This window comes from Sorex fumeus, unplaced genomic scaffold (genome assembly GCF_029834395.1).
Source record: "Sorex fumeus unplaced genomic scaffold, SorFum_2.1 ptg000240l, whole genome shotgun sequence".
In the NCBI taxonomy this organism is placed as follows: Eukaryota; Metazoa; Chordata; class Mammalia; order Eulipotyphla; family Soricidae; genus Sorex; species Sorex fumeus.
This window is the reverse complement of record NW_026606297.1, coordinates 6,832,230-6,853,546: the sequence shown is the minus strand read 5'-3', so window position 1 is coordinate 6,853,546 and position 21,317 is coordinate 6,832,230. Positions and strand designations below refer to the sequence as shown.

The following is a 21,317-nucleotide window of genomic DNA, read 5'->3' as shown; positions in this document are numbered from 1 at the left end:
TTCATTTTTAATGATAATAAAAGTAAATTGAAGTCTTCTGACAAATCTATCATGTTCTGTATATGAATATGACTAATGCAATACATATTCTATATATTCCCAATGATGCACATTTTCCTCATTTTCATTGATAATTTTATATTTTTAGCTATTATATTTAAGGTTACATATATCACTTACTTGAGACAAATGAAGGTAGTTATATTTATATAGAATTTGCATCAGTTTAAATTACATAAGAAATATGCTATAGACTAAATATTATTAAAGCCTACAGAAATGGTATCTATAGAATGTATCTTAATATTTTAATACTTAACAAAGGGTATGAAATATGCGGGCTAAGATTATAAAATTATGGGTGCCGGAGCCCTTATTTCCATCTTAGCATAGAGTTTGTTATGACCCTGGTATTCTTGCTTCCCAAGCATAACTGGAATCATCTAGGGATATATACTATAGCAGTTTTATCTGTCTCAACAATGCCCTACATGTCTGGTTGGCGTATTAATTCTTGTCACACATTTTCAAACAATTTCATGGCTTGCAGTGGCAAAAGCATGACCTGCCATTGCTGAAGCTAAAGATAGTTCTCACTGATTTAAATGCTGCTGCAGTGGCTTTTTGTCTACATATTCAGGGTCCCCAAGAACATTCTTTATGGCAGAGCGGCTCCAGCATTGATGGATATCGAGCAAACACCAGAGATGGCTTCTTTAAATCCTTTAAACTACCCTATTCTAAGTGTCTCAGAACAATGGTCTAATAAATTCTGGATTAGAAATCTCTTCTCCCTTTTTGCACCAATATTTGCTCTGATGGTAGTCAGATGCACCATTTTATAAATTATTACAAAAAACATTTTTGCAAGCCAGCGACTGAAAAATCATTGTGCCTTGTGTATGTTCCCATAGGCTGGTATAGAATTGTGTGTAACATATTACTAAAATACAGTTCACATTTAACTTCCTCTAATTTTTAAAAACAATAATCACAGTGAGTTATATCAGTTAAGAAGTCTCTTATCACATAAGGTCACTTGTGATGGAAGAAGGGACATTTTATGATGCGTGATCCTATCATGTAGTTTATTATCTTTTATTCCTAAAAGGGTTTTTTTAAATAACACTGTAATTTACAAAGTTGTCAAAATATAGTTGTTTTTGGCATTCAGTGTTACAAAACCATTCCCACTTCCAGCTTGCCTTTTCTCCATTGATATCCTCAGTTTACTACCCTCACCTTAACCTGTCACCTTACCAGGCACTATCTTACTTTATGTTGCTTATTACAATAAAAGACCAAACGGAATTCTCAAACAATTAGATCAATAAAACTCAATTTGTAATATTTTTTACATCTCACAATGGTGTTACTTAAATCTTTGAGGATTTACTAAGCTAGTTAGTGCTAGTTGAGCTTTCTTTGTTATTATTTTGGATCATTGAGCTTTGTGATGTTGTATACAATTTATCCACCAAATTTGCTGTGCTCCTATTGGGTTGTTGGTACTTCAAAATCAGAGGTGGTGTGTGGTCTTATATTCAGTGCTCCAGGAGTTTTGGAGCTGGGAAAATCAGTGTAATTGGGTGCACTGATGAGGCTCAGTTGTGAAAGTGGACTTTTCTATGCCAGAGTATGTCAGGTGTTGGTGGAGAATGATGTTTCTCTGGTGAAGACGGGGACCTGCCCATCTTCACTCCAAGAAAATACCCAGACTTCTCAGCCCAAACAGTCTACCGAGAGAGTTTAGTGGCTTGGTATTCCTTTTGAGATCAATTGTGAAGCTGGACCTTTTCTATGCCAGAGGATGTCCAGTGTTCGATTTTGTTGTGTAGGTATGTGTGTTTGGGATGCGGGGAAGTTGAAGAGACTTTTAATTATTTTTTCTGTTTTATTAAATGTTAAGTCACCCTGATTTACAAAGTTATTCATTATAGAGTTCCAGGAGTACAAGGTTCTAACATCAAACACGGCAATAGTGTCAACTTCCCTCCAGCGGTGCTCTGCATCTTCCCAACGCACAGTCCGTCTCCTTGGCCACCAAACTTTCAAACTTGATTATTACAGCATACACCCCACGCTTGCAAGTATTGCTAGCTGTATTTTACCTATGAGTATTTATATTCATTCTACATATGTCCCATCTCTCTCTTCTTACTCCCATCCCCCTCAATTTCTACTCTTCTTTGGACATTTTTGTTCCTATAATCAATGCTCAAGGATAATCTAGGTATCCCCACTTTATAACCATTTATAATGATTTGTTCCCTCATCTTGATATTCTTCTATATACCACAGATAAGTAGGGTGTTTGCCTTGCCAGCAGCCAACCTGGTCAAGCCAGGTTCGATTCCTCTCAGAGAGCCTGGCAAGCTACCGAGAGTATTCAATATGCCAAACACAGTAACAAGAAGGCTCACAATGGAGACGTTACTGGGCCCACTCGAGCAAATTGATGAACAATGGGAGGGCTATCTCTCTATTTCTCTCTCTATACTACAGATAAATTAAATCATCCAGTGTTTGTCCTATGTCTCCTGGACCACTTGCCTTTACATGATAATCTCTAATTCCATCAGTTCTATCCAAGTTACAGAAAATTGAAAGATTTCATCCTTCTTTGTGGCTGCATTGTATTCCATTGTATCTATCTGGAGTCATAGCACAGCGGTAGGGCGTTTGCCTTGCACGCAGCCAACATGGCCGACCCAAGTTCGATTCCTCCGCCCCTCTCGGAGAGCCTGGCAAGCTACCGAGAGTATCTCGCCCATACGGCAGAGCCTGGCAAGCTCCCTGTGATGTATTCGATATGCCAAACACAGTAACAACAAAGTTTCCAATGGAGACGTTACTGGGCCCGCTCGAGCAAATCGACAATCAACGGGAGGGCCTTTACCTTTTATCTATCTATCTATCTATCTATCTATCTATCTATCTATAGATACAATATAATACAATGGAATGCAATAGATATATATATAGAAAAATACAAATATCTAGATATATATAATATACTTTTATTGTCCAGTTATCTGTCTTTTGTTTCATATCTTCACTGTTGTGCTGAATCCTGCAATAAATAGTGGTGTTCCTGTGTCCTTTTGAATGTCCTGTGTTCTTCTATGGGTAGACACCAAGAGGTGGAATTCCTTGATTATATGACAGCTATATTCTTTGCTTCCTAAGAACCCTCCATAGTGTTTTCCACAGGGATTGAAAAAGGCAACATTCCCACTAACAGTGGATGAGAATTATTTTTAAATATAATTTTTATGCACATATGCTCATCATTAAAGGATGCATAGACTCAAATGCTAATATTAGTGTTACTGTTTCAATACTTGCAGTATGTAACAGATATGTAGCTTATAGGGAAAAAATGGTTTATCATACAGAATGTGAAAGTTCATTCCTGCTTTATGGAATTAAATGATATTCTAATCAGTTATATTTCACTGCACATATAATTTGTCTATGTTTATCAGTTAACACCACACCATTATGTTGCTTGTTTAACTTTATAAGATTTGAAGCAACAGGAATCTCTATTTGTACATTTTGTCTAATTTCATACTGCTTCATATCAGTGGGAGACATCTCTGATTAGGAGATAATCTAAAGAAAAAAAGTCCTAAGTAGACAATTAAGGAACAAGAAAGTCCATAAAATATCCAGCCTAACCAATTTCAAATAATGCAGAGATGTCTGATGGGACATAGAGTATTTATTTTCTTGAGTTTGAGTATTTTTACTACTTCCACATTCTGTTGTTTTAAATTAATTTTAAATGATATGAGAAAAGTCACTCTTGGTTTCTCATAAAGTTTTAAAACATAGTAAAAAATTAATGTATTTATATAGTATAATGACATAATATGTGTTTGTATTATATTACATTACAAGAGAATGATCATGTTAGGTCAAATTAACACATATATCATATCACATATTTGCTATTTGACATCAATGGCAAAATTTTAAATCAATTTTCTTTCTAATATGACACACTGCTTTTTTTTACAAAGCTTTCATGTTTGAGTTTCAGTCATACAATGATCAAACAACCATCTCTCCACCAGTGTACATTTTCCACCACCAATGTCCCCAGTATCCCTCTCCATCCCCTTTCCCATGTCTCCCCCTGCCTTTATGGCAGACCGTTTCACTCCTACTCTCTCTCTACTTATGGGCATTATGGTGTGCAATACAGGTAATGAGAGGCCATCATGTTTGGTCCTTTGTCTACTTTCAGCATACATCTCCCATCCTGAGAGATCCCTCCAACCATCATTGACTTAGTGATCCCTCCTCTATCCTAACTGCCTTCTCCCCCAGCTCATGAGGCAGGCTTCCAAACATGGAGCAATCTTATTGGACCTGTCTCTACTGTCCTTTGATGTTAGTCTTCTATTATGATATTTTATATTCCACAAATGAGTGCAGTCATTCTATGTCTATCCCTCTCTTTCTGACTCATTTCTTTTAGCATGATAACTCTCCATGTCCATCTACTTATAATAAGCAAATTTCATGACTTCATCTTTCCTAACAGCTACATAGTGTTCTGTTGTGTAGATGTACCAAAGTTTCTTTAACCAGTTGTCTGTTCTCTAGCACTCAGATTGTTTCCAGATTCTGGCTATTGTGAACAGTGCTGCAATGAACATACAGATGCAAATGTCATTTCTACTGTGCTTTTTTGCAGCCTCGGGATATATTCCCAGAAGTGCTATTGTAGGGTCATATGGAAGCTCAATTTCTAGTTTTTTAAGGAATACCCATATTATTTTCCACAAAGGCTGGATCAGTCGGCATTCCCACCAATAGTGAAAGAGAGTCCCTTTCTTCCCACATCCATGTCAGCACTGGTTGTTCTTGTTCTTTTTGATGTGTGCCAGTCTCTGTGGTATGAGATGATATCTTTGATTTGATTTGCATCTCTCTGAGGATTAGCAACGTAGAGCATTTTTTGAAGTGCCTTTTGGCCATTTGTATTTCTTTTTTGAGGAAGCTTCTGTTCATTTATTCTCCCCATTTTTTGACAGGGTTGGAGGTTTCTTTTCTTGCACAATTCTACTAGTGTCTTGTATATTCTGGATAACGTCTTATCAGATGTGTCACTTAATCACTTAACTTCCCGTTAGTCGTCGATTTGCTCGAGCGGGCACCAGTAACGTCTCCATTTGTCCCTGTCGCGTGCTAGTGTAGCCCAATGGCATCTGTTCGCTCCGGGAACATGAAGGGCCTCAAACCGATCGTTCATGATCTTGACGAAGAAGTCTGACCATCTGGAAGGTGGGCGGCCACGCAGTCTTTTGACATCCCGTGGAATCCAGTTGGTAACAGCTCTAGTCCAGCGGTCATCTTTAAATCTCATTATGTGACCAGCCCATCTGATTTTTGACACCTTGGCATATGAGACAGCATCCCTGATTCTTGATTGTCAACGGATGTTGGAACTCCGGATTCTTTCTCTCATTTGAGTGAAACGTGATGTTCCAAGCATAGCTCTTTCTATTCTTCTTTGGGAGACCTGAATAGCGTTCTCATCTTGTTTGCGTAGGGCCCAGGTCTCTGAGGCATATGTTAATGCAGGAGGAACAGTGGAATCAAAGCGATGTGCCCAGAGCCGGAGGTTCTTTGTCCTCTTAGCTATTTCTTGAAGGCGTTCCAAGCCACTCTCTTCCTCCTGCGCAGCTCGGGTGCCAGGTCATTTGTCATGTTGACTTCTCGACCTAGGTACACATAGCTGTTGCATTCGGAGATGGTCGTTCCGTTGAGAGCGAATGGGGCGTGAGGAGTGAGGCTGTTTATCATAAACATTGTCTTTGTGAGATTCAGCTGTAGTCCTACCTTTCCACACTCATGGTCAAAGATATGTATTGGGTGAATATTATTTCTCATTCCTGGGTTCTCCCTGTGTTTTGGTCACCATGTTCTTTATGGTGCAGAAGCTTCATAGTTTAATGTAGTCCCATTTGTTTATAATTGTTTCCACTTCCTTGGTGGTTCATCCTTAAAGATGCATTTAGCTTCAATGTCATAGATGGTTCTGTCTAGATTTTCCTCCACATACCTTACTGATTTGGTCTATTGCTATTTTTAAATATATTTTTTCTTTATTGAAATCAAACTGGGGCCACAATCAGCAGTGCTCAGGGCTTACTCCTGGCTCTGAAATCAAGGGTGACTCTTGGCTATGCTCAGAGGACCACATGGGATTCTCAGGGTCTCCTGCATGCAGGATTAGAACCCAACCTAGTGTACTGCCTCTCCTGTCCTCACTATTGTTATCTATATAAGAATGTAGTACAATGAACACCCAACAGTTATTTATAATATACAGTTTGAACCATTGGACCACCAATACTTTCTCTCCATTCCAACTATATCCTCACCAACAATCAATCTTATCTGTTGAAGTAGTTTGTTTACCAGCATTTTGCATATAATTGAAATCATCATCCCTTTAACCCTTTTTGATTTATTCCATTTTTCTGAAATCCTACATTGCTTATTCATTTATAGAGACTTATGATTTTACTTTTTGCCATTGATGAAATATTATTTGATTATCCTCATATCATTAGATTGTTCCTATATCTTGGCTATACAAAGAAATGCTGCAGTGATATTATTATCTTAATGTACATTCGGAGAGCCCGGCAAGCTACCGAGAGTATTCGATATGCCAGACACAGTAACAACAAAGTCTCCAATGGAGACGTTACTGGGCCCGCTCGAGCAAATCGACGATCAACGCGAGGGACTTTACCTTTACCTTTACATACAGAAAATATAAGGGTGCACAGGACACATAAGTAGAACCTATTCTATTCTATCTATGGTATTCAGAGGCATATACCACATTCTTTTTTTTTCTGAGAACATTAAGAAATTGATTGGTTTGAGGGAGGGGGAGAAAGAAATTGGTTGGTGATTTACATGCATTATGTGTTTGATTATTCTCCCATGATAAACAATGCTTAACCCTGTTTGCCACTTATGAAATAAATGTACAAAGCATAAGTTATTGGCATTAAATCTCTCAGTGAACAACTATAGACAATGAGCATAATTTCTTGACACTGATTCTATTACACTTTTTTTAGGGAAGTATAGGAACTAAGTATTCTCTGACCTTATGAAATAAATTTTGAGTAAAATGATGTATTTACCTAGAAGAAGCACCCATAGAGATATTCTGAATGAAGCAGCCTTACTGTTATCTTCCCGTTTTGATGCTAAGGTCAAAGATTATCAATATGGGTTAACAATAATACTGAGTCAAGCATCTGTGAATTCCACAAACGCTTTTGCAGAATGCTGTAATCTGTGTTGTAGGCGTCATTAACTTAAGCAATTAAGTCCAATGCCCTAGTTTCTATTGACAAGTGTTACTATTTTTAGAATTTTTTTGCCATGCTTTGTATTGCTTCATTGCTCTTATACCTCACAAGCAGGAAAAAAATATCACATTTATGTTAGTGCTTTTTTTTAATGCCCCACTGCAAGCGAAATATGATAAACATGAACTGTCTTCATAATTAAGTCAAAATACTATTCTTAGGAAGTTTCACTTAGAAAAAAATACAGAGCAAAGATATTTACTTAAGATAGAAACCAACCATTAATGAATACTACATATAGGTGCTCTCTTGCTGATTGCAAATAACTAAAACGTTCTATGACAAATTACTATACTCTAAATTAACTGTAAAAATAATTGTGGGCGATCTCCTTGACATATAAATCATTTTTTCTTCTTTATAGATTTAGTTTCTAGTGTTCCTTTTCTAGCTTTCTTTTTTTTTATTTACCTGCCTAAGTGATCAGGTCTTACCCTTGGCTCAGTGTCCAGGAGACCACATAGTGCTGGGATTAAATTGGGATCAGTTGTGCAAAAGGCAATCACCTTAACCTCTATGCTGACACTCTGGGCTCAGTTTCTAAATTTACACCATAGAAAACTACATTTTGAATTCCAGTGGTTATATAAATATATTAATATTATATATTGACAGAGATAGATAGATGATGATTGACTGAAAAGTTGCTTTATGTTTGCAAAACATGATAGAGTTTATTTAATATAACATTTGTATGTGGGCAGCAGCAGCAGAGTTTATACTAAGTGAAACATAAATATTGTATCTTCACTCACTTACTTTTTTGGGGGGGCAAGGTGCTACCGAACAGTACTCAGGAGATATGTGGGTCACTGTTAGTGATATTACGTCAGCTGGAGTCCTGGTGGTTCAGTGCTCAGGTCAGGTAATACAGCTCTGCTGACCCTGTCACTGTTCACGAGACTCAGGAACACACGGGGTAGTACCACAGGTAAAACGCTGGTCCCTTCACAACCATGGCCTGTGCCACTTGACTAACAACTGAGCTATTTCCCTGGTACTATAATCTTTTCTCTTTTCTTATTTTAACCTGAGGGTTAAAGACAAATATATATATAAAATTATGGTTGTGACACCGATGAACTTTTTAAATTATATCCATGATCAGAAAACTGCTGTTCATCATGATGTTGTGTTCATTCTTCCAAGGCTCTCTTCCTTTCAAAATTTGCAACATACTCTCTGAAACACACACACACACACACACACACACACACACACAAACACAAAAACACATTTTAGTGACTGTGGATTAATGGAATTAATAAAAGCAAATTCCCAGCAAGAGTGTTGCTCAGTTCAAAGGAAACAGCAGTGACATAGAATTGGCACAGGATTCAAGCTCTGAAAAATTAGCAAAAATAACACTTATAGGCCTCATTTTGCCAGGTGCGTTTCTTTGGAAAAGTCGCAAGGCTAAGAGCTTTGATAACTACATTGGCCTTTGAGAGAGCAGGATAATACCTCAGCTACATGGCCTCCTCTCTCTCTCTCTCTCTCTCTCTCTCTCTCTCTCTCTCTCTCTCTCTCTCATATTAGGAGGCAAGTGAATTTGGAAATTCAGATTTAGGGGATGTGAAATGATAACAGGGCATAGAGACAGGGCATAGAGATCTGTTTTCTATCTCATTCCCACTGGACTCAGAGACAATGCCTTGTCCTCAAACCCATTAATCTTATTCCAAGGGACCCAGAAGGACCTCACTGAAGAGCCAAATTCACTCTCCAGTGGCATTACATCTGATCAGGTTGTGACCCTAAGTGAGATGGTGTCAGTGTTTGAACTCATATTTTCAGCCTCTTGCACATTTGGGAGATCAGCATGGGGGGCCAGGGTGCTGGTGAAAGGCATGCAATTTCACGCAAAACAGCTTGAACATTCTAAATTTATGTCTACTTTAGATGCTAGGGCTTTTCATCATTCTGCTGAACACTGAGCACTCCATCTCACACTTCATGTACAAGTTAAGAGGCAAGAGCATGAAATGAAGAGTTTTCGGCAAACTGCCAAGCCCGGCAGCAGCTGCATGTCCAGGTGGGACTTTATGGAGCTCTAACAGAGGAAGTGTCACTCAAGTGTCTACACCATTGTCTTCCGAAGGCGGGAGGTGGGATATTTGATAGCTTAGTGGGCATGATAGCTACAATTAATCCTCCTGGCAGAAATGGCTTCCACACGGGATTTATTAGTCACTTCTAAAAATACAAATCTAAATGCCAGGAACAAATAACTTCTTTCAGGGAACGGAGATCGCCTCTTGCCTCTTCCTTTCCCTGATAATCCAATCAGTGCGAGTTAGATCATCCTGCATCTCAACGGAAGAGTATTTAAAATAAGTGGGTTGCAAATCATGAGGCACAGGTGTGAGAAATTAATGACAGCATTGAAAATAATTGTCACATATATGCATGTTCACATACCCATACAGAAAGCTTATGCATCATTGGTCAGAAGAAAAATATGCTCCGTGGTTTTAACAAGTTCTAAAAAAATGGTTTCTCTAGTGGGTGAGTTTTTCTTGGTAACTCTGGGTAAACAGAGGCCAGTGTATGAGCAAATCAAAATTTATCCAATAAACATAGTCTTTGACTTAGGGTGTAAATGGAATTATATTTGCATGTCACCAGAAATAGAATATACTAAAAGTAATCCTTTCTGAATAATTTTGTCATCAATGCTTAAGATCGCTATAAATATACTATATGCTTAGAATTTTAAAAGTAGATTTCTTTTGAAAAAATATAGTAATATATGTATAAAATATTTTCCGAGAATGTTTTTTATAATATTATAAAACTACTATATGTAAAGAGATTATCTTTTAAAATGCGATGCATCTGTCCTTTTTTTTCTGCCCCCCAATTAGAATTTATAAAGATTATGAAAAATTTTAGCTGCCAAAATGAGATCTTAAAATGCTTATTTATAAATTATGAGTAAATCATGATTTTTACAGCTCTACATAATTTTCATCTTTAAAAATAATTTATGAAATGATAGAGAATAAGCTCAAATCTCATATGTAACATATTATGGTTTATGATAATATACAAATCAGTGCATACTTATTTATGCATTAGTTCTTAAGCTCTTTTGTGTGGAAGTTTATAAATTAAAAAATGTATAATTATTATATACTAAAAAATCAGTCATTTCCTCCATCAGTCAACGTGCACATGTTTTGTTGTTCACTTGGAATGTTGGCTTAAAAACAAGAAATCACAGTAGAATATCTCATTGACATTCACTAAGAAAATAGTGCTGACAGAATGTTACAAGAACTAGAATGGATCCAGGCCAAGAGAGTAAATTAAAAACAGTCTGAAAGCTGTCTTCAACATTTTACAAGGCAAGCAATATGATCGAGTTGTTGAGCTGACATCATAAAATCATTTGAAATCAAGATTGGGTTCTGTTTCAGAACTACAGTTTTTATAACCTTGCTACTGTGATTAAATGGTGGAGCTTGGAAGTTTGGGAAAGTAGGCCATCTATACAGATTGCATGCACGCAGCCCACTCTCTCACTCATACATACTGTTATGTTCAACCCAAGGACAAATGAGCAAACTTTTTCTGGAACTGAATTCCAGCACCATCTCATTTATTTGGCCACTTATCTGTATCTTGGTTTGTAAACAGCACATATTTACATCACTCTCTGACCCAATTTCCATGCTATGCATCATCTTGACATTAAAAATAGGCTGATGAGGGTAGAGTGAGTCTGCGGTGGCACCTTATATAGGAAAAGATTTCGCACTTCATTCAATAATCAACAGCACAACTCCCCAAGTGCAGGAATAATATATTCAAAAATTCAGCATACATATTTAAGAAATAACTATGTGAGGAAATTTCTTTGTGCTCAGGTTCTTATTGATGTGTACATATGTCATGTGAAAGAACTCCACTTCAGTGAAATATCTTTCACTGAGGCCATGTGCTTTATAGACATTAAAAAAGTAGTGTTGAGTTGTTATACTGATTTATTCATTAAACAAGTGTGTAAATATAAATGCATACTATTTGGGCTATTACACAGAATATCAGTATACACATGAGTTATTTGTGCTTCTAATAAAAATGCTATTGTATTTTGTGTAGATATCAAATATTTCCACAACAATCTACTTATGCTGTAATACATAAAAGTGTCACTCACATTTTAGATATAGATATAGATATAGATATAGATATAGATATAGATATATAGATATAATTACGTCTCAGAGAGCCCAACAAGCTACTGAGTATCCTGCTAGCACGGGAGAGCCTGGCAAAATACCTGTGGCATATTTGACATGCCCAAAAACAGTAATAATACCGGGTCTCATTCCCCTGACCCTAAAAGAGCCTCCAATATGGCAGAATTGGGAAAGACGAGTAAGGAGAGGCTGCTAAAATCTCAGGGCTGGGACGAATGGAGATGTTCCTGTGCCTGCTCAAGCAAATTGATGAACAATGGGAGGACAGTGCTACAGTGCTACAATTCTAATTATGTACAGAGAACAAGTGTGTAGGTTGTCCCTTCCCTTCTGCCTGGGAAGAACAAGTGGATGCATTTTCAGTTATCACAACTGGATGAATAATAGTGTCCCTAAACTAACAGATCAATTTCAATGTGACTTAGTACACCATATTGCATAGAAGAGCCTCACATAAAGATATTTTCAGGCCTAGGGAGATAGTACAAAGGACTAAAGCATGTGGCTGACATGTATGAACTTTGGCACAACATTATCACTGGGTAGCACCAGAATAGGCTTGCAGGCCTCCCATACCAATGGACCAATGAGTTTGACATTCTTTTCTCAAGCGTTAATAACCTGTCCTGACTGGCAAAACATCACAGGTTTCTGTTAGTGCTTCTAATCCCAGAGGTTGGTAGTATGTGGAGAATTCGTGCTTTGAAGAGAAGAAACATATTTGGAGTTGATTAAAATAAAAGGAGAGGGGCTGAGACTAGAAATAGTAGATTTCCTGAGAGCATGTCGATATAATTCAAAGCAATCCATAGTTTTAGATGATTTTAGACATGATAGTGACCACAAGAGAGGAAAAAATGTGATTTAAATAAGAATGGAGTGGAATAAATGAAACAGAGATTGATTTATGTCTCTTGCCAACCCTGTCCCTTATTGGCTATAGAAAAAAAGTATTGGCAACAGCTGGAGGATAAGGAAAGAGAAAAAAATTATGTAGGTTTTGGTTATTGGTCTCTGTGTGTTGTGATAGTTCTATAATAATTAGATGCAGAGATAGCCACAACAAAAACGCATCTGTCTATAGTGCCAAGATAGGAAATATTGATGCTGTGAACTAAAATTTTATATTAGCATACATTTATATTTTAAAGCATTAAATGCCCCAATATGATGTCATCTATTGATGGGACCTGTGGTAGGTATATGCCTTTAGATGAGATCATCAGAATAGTACCTGAGCCAAGGAAATCATTTTCATTATGGGAAAGATAGGAACGATGTTAGAGGATACATCTCTCTTTGATTCTTCTCCTTCTCTCTCACTTTGTCTCTTTTATGTGTCTCCATATTTATCGCATATATATACACACATACACACCTGTATGTAAATACATACAAATATGTACACTCATATATACACATATGTACATGTATGTATATATGTGTACTATTTTTGCTAAGATAGTGGTAACCTAAGCAGAATAATATAATTGGCTTGCACATTTGGTGACTACTGCAAAATATAAGACATTCCTAGTTCTATCATCAAGATTTTTTTGTAATTGAATCACTCTTAGATGCACAGTTACAAGTTGTTCATGATCAGGCTTAGGTCACACAATGTCCCAACACCCATCCCCTCACCAGTGTACATTTCCCAATACCAATGCCCCCAGTTTCCCTCCCCTCGTCCCCTGCTCCAATCTGCCTCTATAAGAGGTGATGCCACACTGGCCATTCTCTCTCCATGGCTAGGCATTTCTTCTCCACTCTGTGACCCTTCCTATGAATACAGAGCATCCTAACTTAGGCTCCTAATCACACACAAATACATAGGCAACAACCATAAACTGCAAAGGTCAGAAACCCCCGAGACTTAATGAGTGAAGAAGCTAGCCAGATGATTCAAGGAGTAATAACGAGCTATATAATCTTTCTTATGAGGATTTTAGAATGGAATTGTTAAGGATGCATAAGGACTAAAAGAAACAATGGAACACACCACCAATAAAATACCGGAGGATATGAGAACAGAAATAAGGAACAAGCAAACAAAAATACAAGCAGAAATAACAGTCTTGAAAAGCCTGGTAGTTGAAATGCAAAACTCACTGGAAGGCCTCACCAGCCGAGTAACAGCTGCTGCGGACAGAATCAGTGAGTTCCAAGATGCGGTGCAGAGAATTTCCAGACTACAGCAGAAGATGGAAAAGATTCTCAAAATAAACCAACAGATGACATGAGAAAATAAGGAAGATGCCAAGACAAGCAACATAAGAATCATTGAAGTATCAGAGGGGCAGGAAGAAAAACCTGACAAAGAGGCAACTGTCAAAGCCATCATTGATGGGAATTTCCCAAGGCTGAAGAGCGCCTGTACCAGATCCAGGAAGACTGAAGGGTACTAGCTAAAAGAAATTCAAATAAAAATACCTAAAGACAAATCATAATAGAAATGAAGATGTGTTGCCACCTATTTTATTTATCTAGGGTTTCATAAGCATATTCCATATTATTATCATTTTAAGTTAACCTTTATCTTCTATCAATAGCAGTTGATCTTTGTTTATTTTTCATGCTAACCCATCCTGTAACAAGGTGTTTTCAGTATTTTAAAAAATTATTTATAGAATAATTTAGAAACTGCATTCTCACTTCATTGTTAGTTGATTATAAAGAAGACTTTTTTACTTGATTCCTTCACCTTTTAAAGTTTTGCTTGATGTGCATAATACCAAAAGTTTTAGCCTGTCTTAATGCTCATTTTCTATTACTGGCACATTAAGAAAATGTCTATGTCTCAAGGTCGTAATGAAAGGTGCTTATTTGGGCTGCAAGATTTGGAAGTAAAGGCCCTGAGTATGTCAGTTCTGATGAGGTCAAAGCCCAAGGGCTAGGACTTTAATCTTTTAAATGAATTTTGAATATTCTTTTTAAAATTCACTGTTATTTCTATAGGTCACACAGGAGGCCATTTACATCAGGAAAATCATAAAAGAAGAAAGCTAAGGAGAGGTCTTTGTGCAGTCAAGTGGACTCAGAGCTGAGCTAAGCATTGAGATGTGTAGCTGAAAGTTCATACAATTAACCTGCAATGTAAATAAACAAAAAAATAATTCACAGTGACCAAGTAAATTGAGTTTTTGACTACTAGTGGTTATAGTGCTACAATTTTAGTTAAATAGATTCTGCTAAAGTCAAATGTTTTATTTTATAGTCATAAGAATTTCTATTAAAGAGAAAGTGTTTTGAGGACAATTAGTATAGATATAATTTATCAAAGTTATATATGGCATTGGCTCATGCAAGACATTAGCACAGTTCTCAATTATTAACAACATTTCAATCTATAAAAATACTGTTTTTAGTATCCAACAAATGGAAATGTTTCTGTCGGTCACAGCAATAACAACATCAACAATCATTATATATATTATTATAGCATATGCAATATGTTAATTATTTTGGTCTCTTTACATTCATTATTAAAAATCCTCCTAGCAGTTATTTAAGCTAGAGTCTGATTTTTTTTCAAATTTTGTCAGAGAAGCTAAGTCAGAGAATTTTGAGTTTGCTTAAGAAAGTCAGAGGTAAAACTACAGGTCTTTGGTTGAAGTACTTTGTTCAAAATCATTGTATTGTGTTGATGTTATGCAAAGAATAATATGCCTCTATAAAATTACCTCATTTTGATATATAACTTTCTATTTAGCTGTTGTTTCCAATAATTTGTGGACCATAATGATGACTTACTTTAACTGACAGGCAGGTATTTATGGGGGTGAATTTGAAAGAGAGAACAAGTGGGCTGTGAATGCGACAAGCTATGTATTGTAAACTCAACCCCTGTACTAAGATCATTTCCTGAGTATTACCAGAAGTGACCCCAAATTTTTTAAGAAGAAGAAATAAAAATGTCATGTGATACATGTGTATTTTTATAATTGATACACAAGGTTAATTTTTTTATTTACCAAAAATAAATAAATTGATGACTTAATCAAGTGTGAAGCTCTGGGCTCTTGCCTTGCAAGTGTGAGAACCTGGGATTTATCCTTGGTATAATCAGAGAGATAGGAGATGGGGATGAAGGGGCATGGGGAGAGAAAGAGACAATGAAAAGGAGAAAGACATTCCCTAATGTTGTCAACATAATATCAGTATACATATAATAACACAGGATTGTGCAGTCAAATTAATTTTCGAAGTAACTCATTTTACATTTGTCTTTTGGAAGATCACAATATATAAGTACGTATGTAGTCATATATATTTTCCTTCTAATTAATATTATTAAAGCTCTATATTTTTACATTATTATGCCACACTTAAACTTTTTAACTTAATCATTTTATGACTTTAATCTCACATATAAAAACAATTATGTCAGGAAAAATTGAAATTTGAATTAATTTTGAAATATTTCAAATTAACAAATGAGTTAGTATAAAAAGTTCATAATAGGTGAAAATGGAATATGAATTCTAAGATGATATAGCTTATAGAATGATAAAATGTGTCTGTATGACCTATTAAAATTATGAGTTCATGTAATGGTAAATTTTGACAAACTTAATATTCTTTCCATTGGTTATATAACTACTAATTACTCTCTTTTGGTTACCTACCCTAGGGTGTTGCCTCAAAACTCAGGATATATATATATATATATATATATATATATAATATATATGTCAAGCTGGACCTAGAGATGTAGGTGTATTTATTACAATGGATTGGTTTATGGCAACTGCAGGTTGATAAACCATATAATTGACCATTTATAAGCTGAGATCCATATATGCATTGGAGTATGTTTGTCTTCTGCCAGACGAAGAGAAGAGCAAGGACAGAAACAGAGGCAGGTTAAGATCTATATCCTAGCAGAAGCTGAAGGAACGGAGATTCATTCTTCTTTCCTCTGTCTTTTGTTCCATTCAGTCCCTGGATGAATTGCATGGTGTCTTCCTAGATTGGAAAGTCAATCTTACACACCGAGACCACTGATTCAAACACCAATCTCAGTTGGAAATAGTGTCACAAATACACACACAGACCTAATGTTAAATCAAGTGTCTGCAGCTGTCTGGACACCCTGGATCCTGTCTAATGAGCATATAAGTTTAATCATTATAGTATCTTCAGTTATAAGCATTTTTTATTCCATGACTACTCACCAGGCTGGGGAACAGATTTGTTCCTAGGAAACTGTGAAATTTTCCTATGAAAATTCACTCTGTCTCTCTCTACCTCTCTCTCTTTGTGTGTCTCTGTCTTTCTCTCAGACTGTCTCTCTGTTTTTCTCTGTCTCTCGCTGTCTCTGTATCTCTCACAGTCTGTCTCTCTGTCTCTCTCTGTCTCTGTCTCTCAGTCTATCTCTCTGTCTCTTTGTCTTTCTATATCTCTGTCTCTTTGTCTCTCTGTATATCTCTCTCTTTCTTTCTCTGTCTGTCTCCAATCTAATAATTTTCTAACTCTTATTAAATAACTTAGTGGTTTAGACATTCTTGAGGTACAGATTCAGTTCTCCAAAAAGAGAAGGTTAAAACCGCCTCTTTTGTTAAGGCACTGCTCAGGTACCCTACAACATCATCCCCACTGCTGTCTCTTTGTAAAAATAAGCCTGCTAAGTAAAAATTCTCTCCTTAATTGAGATCCTGTGATTTTTAGCAAATGGTTGATATAGAATTATCACTATTTGTGATGTTATCCATTTGAGTCACACCCAGAAATTCTCAGGGCTTATTCTTTGCTCTGTGCTCAGACGTATATACACACATACATAGATACATAGATACATACATATACACATACATACATATATCTATATACCTTTGTAGCGAGCAAAGAACCATAAGTGTTACCAGAAATAAATCCAGGGTAGTCAAAAGCAAAGCAAATATATTACCACTGTACTCTATCTATGGCACTATAATAAACAGCATTTTAATTGTTTGGGGCATGTTTAAAGTTTAAGGAGAATTCTGCAGGTAAAGGATTATACTGTGTATTATATATGATGTACTTATTCTTTAAAGCATTTCTCAAAGAATAAATATTCAAACTTCTCAGATGGCAATTATGCTGTTAATATTTGAAAATACTTTTAAAAGTATCTGATATCATTTATCTAGAAAGAAAAAAAATTAAATAGTTGATGCAGAAACACTGGAGAAATAGAGATTAGAAAACTTAGAGATACAGTTCCAGCAATATTTTTTTACTACTAAAATGTATATACATATATATTTTGTGATTCTGGGTTAACCTTGCTTAGATAATCAAATAGCTTGCTAATTTTACTGTACAATTTGTTACAATAATTATAATAGTACACTTAATGTCTTCTTACATTATGTATTTGAATTACTGAATAAAATCAGACATTAGATGATGTATAAGATAAACACTTAGTATGTGATAGTTTGAAATGTTGATTACACACTTATTACAAACAGGGCATAATCAGTATAACCAGCCCATAAGAGCTTTTGAAGTTTTACAATTACCTTTTATAGCAATTCTAACTGTTTAGGGATCACTTTCAAGTGTTAGTTATACCATGCTCATATCTATTCAAATTGAGACTTTGTGAACCAAAAATCATAGATAACTGTAAGTATAGTATAAGTTTAAAAGTTAAACTTTTAATTCAGCACAAATTTAAATAATTAACACTCAGGCTTGAATATGTTATTTCTGAGCTTTGGGATGGTTGACTTGAAAGAAAAAAAAAGATGCATTCTAGATTGGTTGAACACAGCATTTTCACAAAGCCTTTAGATTCTCTGAATTGGAACTCTTTTCTGTTAAGGCATGATAGACTTCTGTCATTTCACCATCAGATTGATTTACCTATGGCGCATAGAGTCATAGGTAAAAACCTTTTATTATAAACAGAAAAAACCTTTCCAAAGGAAAAAGCATGATGACCTTGCAGAATGATAACGGGGAGTGGAGGTCAGAAGCTCATCACTCAAGCGACATAAAGACCTGCCTCTAGTTATGCCTGAGAACCAGGGGATTCTGGACCTAGTTGTTTTGCTTAATACCTTTCAAAAAAAAGTGCTTTTTTTTTTTTTTTTTTTTGCTTTTTATGGGTCATGTCTGGCCTCGCACAGGGGTTACTCTTAGCTCATGCACTCAGGAATTACTCCTGGCAGTGCTCGGGGACCATATGGGATGCTGGGAATCGAACCCAAGTTGGCCACATGAAAGGCAAACGCCACATGCTATCACTCCAGACTCAAGTGTTTGCATTTTGACCCCATGGCATTACTTGTATTGGAATTCATCAGTTACTGACTTTCCTGCAGAAAACTATTCATTTCTGAAATACTTTGGTATGATTTGAGCTCCCTTTGGCATCTATAGTTGCAAGTTGAAGGTTTTAGGTGTCACTTGTTTGGTGTGCTAAATGCTTTTCTACCGTTTCACTTACATTTTAAGATGCAGAATTGAGTTACTGTTCTCTACAACTTTTAAATTGTATTTTTGTTTAATTTACACATCACCCAATTGAAGATTTTATAGAAAGAAATAGTAATAAATCTGTTCATGCCACTATGTATATTTAACTCTCATTCTATTCTGATATTTATTTTTATAGAACATTTAGAAGATAATTGGAAATTCTATTTAAAGTTAAGGTGACTTATAGCTTTAAGATAGTTTTACAGTAAAATGACATAATAGCATCTTTAAGAACTTGATTTTATACTCCAAAAAAGACTGATCTGCCAAAATCATTTTAGAGTATATTGTGAATTAGAGAGAGACAAGAATAAAAAAATCTTAATTGCTATACCTTTATTAGTCACATCATTCCGCTTTTCAGAGAGTATGACATAGGCAATAGGAAATGATCCATTGGGGGTTATACATTTAAGAGTATGAAGAAAAACTTTGCAAACAGAAGATGCTTGATTGAGATAGAAAATAACTTCAAATTTAAGATAGCACATAAATCCCTTTGATAATACAATCAATATGCTTAAAGACTAACAAAGACTAATTGAAATTTTGAGGGGAGCTATTTACTGCTTTATCTAGACAGTATTCATAAGATAAAGTTATCCCAACATTTTTGTTGTTACTGGTTCCTGGGTTTTTAATCTTAAAGTGCATTATTATTTTTATCATGTTTTAGATGATTTAAGAAGTCCCTTCAGCCATTTTGGAATTTTTTCTATTTAAGCCATTAACTATAGCTATTTTTTAACTAGAAAATAAATTGCACTTTAAAGTTCAGATTTAGCAAAGTGAACATTTTAATGAGACAAATATTCTATTGGATCATTTTTCCAAAGAAAGAATACCTCTGTGCTTTTAGCGAAATGTTAGACATCTTTAAACTTTGCCCTTTTAAAAACCTCTGCAAGCCAATATATTTTAATGGGTTTTAAGATAATTTCTTGTCTTTATTTCAGATGAGCCCATATGAAATTTATCTAGGTTAATATGGAAGTTAAATATAAGAAAAAGCAGAATTAGGACACAATGAAAAGTATATATGCTCGTAATTATTTTTCCTAATGTTACGTTATTCTATAATTCCATTTCCTGGAATGAAGATGAGTTATATTCAAAGTGTGATTTTCAATAATGATTCCATTTCTGAGAGACCTATCCTTCAGAAAGGGATTACTTATTGCTTGGTGCTTTGAATTTTACTTAATACTGATATCTTAAACTTAATAATAGCCACCATTTGAAACAGGAATGACAAATGTCTAAATCGAAATAGGCAGTTATTGTAATGGATGGAGAAGTTGAATCCTAGCAGTAATTACATTTCATTTTTTTAGTGTTTTGTTTTATATTTGCTGACTTCTAGTCTGCTGTTGCCTGGCAGAATAATCTGCAGGTAACAAATTTGAAGTAGTATATGAGTCTGTAGAGGGCCCATTCCTGCTGACCCTGTGTTGTTAGAGCCTGGGATAAAATGATGACTTTGCAATAAAATAAAGCACAGAATGTTTCTTCCTATCCACAGTGACTGCAGGCACTTAGATAAAGCTACGTCTCTAATGCTGAACGATGTCTTAAAGGGGCGATAGGGACTAATTTTAGTGTCAAATTTGTTAGGCCAAGAAGTCTCGGCCATTTGGTCAGATATCTGGATATCCCCAGGGTGTTTCCGGGAGTATATCTGATTAAAATTAGCAGGTGTACCAGTAAAATAAAACCGTATGGCCTCCCTTAATGGTAGTGGTCCTCTAGACAGATTATAAAAGCAAACTCTTGCTTGCAGAAGAAGGATCCTACCTTACATTCTTGATGTAAGACAACGGTTATCACTAGTCTTTGGACTCTCTAGCCTGTCAGTCTGCAGAGAATTATACCAGAGTCTCCTGCCCCCATGCCTGGCTGTCCTCACTGCGGCCCCTTGGGGGGGGGGGGTTGAGTTTCCCTCCCCGCCCCGAGCAGAGGTCCAGCAGCCAAAGACCTCCAGAACCAGCCACAACCATGCTGAGGCCACTCTCCACACACATGAAGGTACCGGCAGAGGAACAAAGGCATGCCAGTCCCGGGGCTGAGATCTCAAAGCCTGCTCAGATCGGGACTGAGTATCCTCCACCCAGATCCTCCATCTTCCAGTAGGCAGGGGTCACACCCACCAACTGACCCCCTGACGCCATGTAATCCCATCAATGGCCAAGACCCAGAGACTACAAAATCCAGAGTGTGGCGCATT

General features: G+C 36.1%; 1 long non-coding RNA gene across 1 annotated transcript in view; it reads left to right on the top strand.

Moving 5' to 3' along the window:
- Positions 1-21,317, top strand: part of LOC130018151 (uncharacterized) — a 636,014-nt gene that overhangs the window by 316,556 nt on the left and 298,141 nt on the right. The gene's annotated exons all lie outside the window — the stretch shown is intronic.